Source organism: Pundamilia nyererei, unplaced genomic scaffold, assembly GCF_000239375.1.
Source record: "Pundamilia nyererei isolate P.nyererei 1_Seehausen unplaced genomic scaffold, PunNye1.0 scaffold00095, whole genome shotgun sequence".
In the NCBI taxonomy this organism is placed as follows: Eukaryota; Metazoa; Chordata; class Actinopteri; order Cichliformes; family Cichlidae; genus Pundamilia; species Pundamilia nyererei.
In genome coordinates, this window is record NW_005187496.1 from 802,850 (window position 1) to 805,830 (window position 2,981).

At 46.1% G+C, this 2,981-nt stretch overlaps 1 protein-coding gene across 2 annotated transcripts in view; it reads right to left on the bottom strand.

The window, feature by feature from the left end:
• Positions 1-2,763, bottom strand: part of grin2ca (glutamate receptor, ionotropic, N-methyl D-aspartate 2Ca) — a 70,289-nt gene extending 67,526 nt beyond the window's left edge. Inside the window, exon 1 of one of the 2 annotated variants that reach the window (XM_005739931.1) lies at positions 2,659-2,763. The gene's annotated coding sequence lies outside the window, so the exon portion shown is untranslated. The remainder of the gene's footprint in view (positions 1-2,658) is intronic. The other variant, XM_005739932.1, reaches the window with a different exon arrangement.
• Positions 2,764-2,981: the final 218 nt, after the last annotated feature.

Below are 2,981 nucleotides of genomic sequence, written 5' to 3' on the forward strand. Positions count from 1 at the left end.
TATAAAAATATATCGATATTTTTTAAAAACTCGATATATCGCCCAGCTCTAGCTGCTATGTTGCTGTGGGGGTCAGTAGTTTGGTTGGAAGACGCCAATTTGTCTGCAAACACTTCACAACAGTAGAAATGAACTTTGCATTTCAGTCTTAGACTCTTTAGAAAAGCTTTGCATGATTCACAATGAAAAATGATATTACCAGCTGTCACCCTCTTGTCTGACTGTGTGCCTTACATGACCACAGATTCATATAAGAACCTTCCCTGTAATGTTTGAAGTCGTTACAGCTGCTCGGTGCTGCTGTAAGGTTCGTTCAGTGTCTGCTAACATGAAGGCTGATCCTCCCTGACAACCTGTAACTGATAGTGTTTAATAAGTCAGACATATTTGCTGCTGAGCGTGTTTTTGGTGCAGCCGGCAGAGTGACGATCATAGTAAAAACCCTCGTAACCATTTATTGAGTTAGGCAAGGTCCTCACGTGTGTTGAAGGGCAGGTGTGTGTGTGATGTAGTGAGATTGCATCATGTTGTGCGATGGGCTGAGGATCCTCCGGTTGGTTTCTGGTGCGCATGTACGTACAGGCTGTCTGTACTGAACTCACATACACGCACCCAATTACTGAAACTGGGATATGGTTGGTATAACATAATGAACAGCCATTTTTCACCTGCCTAACTGCTGCCGCACTGTCACACACTCTCACCACCCCCCGCTCCCACTCTGCTCTCACTGCAGGAAAAACAGACTTTTACCTCCACCTGTGGACCTGCGATTTTACAACAAATAACCACGATTAACCGAAGAAGTTTCATCCTCACTCCAACATCGCATGAATCTTAGGTTTGATTCAAAATAAATGAATTCTTGGAGCGTTTACTTCTATAGGCGGTGTAAATGAAAACTCTTTAATTGCATAAAAGCCCACGAGGACACATAAGACCCAAATTTAGAGCCTGATAAATAAGAGGACATCTGCAAACTATGAAAAGGGACATAAAGCAGACTCATTTTCTTCCTAATGGATCTCAAACCAAAGTAACTGCGTGCCAAAGTGGAAATTATGCCCACTTCTTATCTAATCCCTATTAAACTGGTTAATTTTAGAAGCCAGAATTCTTAAATGAGTATATTTTCTGGTCTGGACGTGTGTGGCTGTGTGTGCATTTAAACGACAGGCATCATTTCCAGGTTTGAAAAGTGAAGCCAGTGGGGAAGTGCCTTAAATGTGCATTCCTTGTGGCAGCCAGCAGAGGGCGTCTCCTCTGGCTTGGATTGTGTAGAAGTCTATGGAAAAAACAGGCTTTTGTTCCCGTGATCTATAAGCTCATTAAAACCTTTGCCGATGAGTTTGTGTGACCTCGTCCTCTGTTTTCTTATCTAAATCAGCGTAGTGTTCCTTTTGTAATTCCCGATCACATCATGCATGCAGTGAAAGTGTCTCGGTCACACAAACACATTTTCTGACACAGACAAACATGCTGTAGTCTGAGTCTGGCCGCTGTACAGGAAACACTGTTCCACAGGTTTCTGTAGGCGTTTAATAACCTGTGTGAGCCTTAAAAACAGGTTAAAGTCAGTCTGTGTCCATCCTTCGTGGCTGTGGTGTCCGGACAGCAGCAGCCTCGGCTCTCAAAGAAGTCGTGTCCAGCTCGGCAGAACGTCCCCGCGGATTCCCCCCCTCACCGTCGCCTCTCGTTTAAACTGCCTCCCTTCCTCTGACCTCTTCATCGTTAAAGCCCCTTTTTCATATTCACTTTCTGTCCACGCATTAAAATAAAACGACTTGAGTCGTGTTTAAGGCCTGTGACAGAAGAATCTGTTACTCTGAGATAAAGAGACGTCCGTCAGTTATTCACTCAGGGATGGATAATGTGGCCGTTTGTTCCGGATGGATTCCTGCCTGTGTGTTGAGTTCCTGCTGCAGACATGCGTCCTGACACTATTAAATTGTAGAGCTGATGGTGTTAGTGATCCTGGGGCACATGTCAGATAAAATATAGTTTGTTCCATGTTTGTTTTATCAGCAGCATTGTTTTCCTTGTATTTATTGGTCTGAGTGGGACAAATTTTCTTGGCTAACTTCTAAATAAATCTCTAATTTCGAGCCACAAGATTTGATTCGAAGGCGCCGCGTCCTCCTGGAGCCAAAACGCTAGAACGAATCCTTCGGTAATTGGAGCAAGCACACATTTTCTCACATCCTGTGAAGTCACTCTTCAGTGGCAGTTCAATTTCCCCTGCAGCAGTGGTATCTCAAGTCCGGCGGGCATGTATCAAAAGGCCCTCTCAGCTGCTCTAACTGTTTACAATGACGCATCGATCCACTCTGCTTAATCCCCCCCTCCCAGCAGCTCGGTGAGTTAAAGCAACAGTTACTGCCACCTACAAGAGGCGGAAAAAGCCCCGCGCAGCGTGTCGTCTGATCCCTCTGACAAGGATGCTGTCGAGTACCCCCTCTGATCTGATCCCCTCTGCGTTCTGATAATTCTGCTATTGACCCAAAGCAGAAAGCAGCAGGAGGAAACTCTGCTCAACAAAACTACAAACAAAACTACTCCAAAGAAGCAGAAAGCAATTCCATACTTAACCAGGAGTAACTGCAAGCTGATCGGAGCACGCCGGTGCTTAAATAATGCGATCGACGAAGGTGATCTTACCTGTGTTGGCAATCCACATCCAGCCCTGGCTCGTCACCACTCATGCCGTGTGTGCAGCTTCAGCCGTCCTGTTCCCCGTTTTCTTTTTTTCCCCTCCTTCTCCTCCTCTCCTTTCTCTCCCCTTTGGCCCTCGTCTTCTCCTCCTCCTCCCTCCTTCGTATCTCCCTCCCCCTTTCGCTCTTCCTCTCCCTGCACTTGTTTGAGTCTATTTCAGTAGCAGCAACAGAGGAGCCCGCTGCGACGGTGGCATGGTTTCCAGCACTTTGGCAGAAGGTCACATTATCACTCGCTGGTAAAAGGGAGGGGGGAAGAAGAGGAGCAGG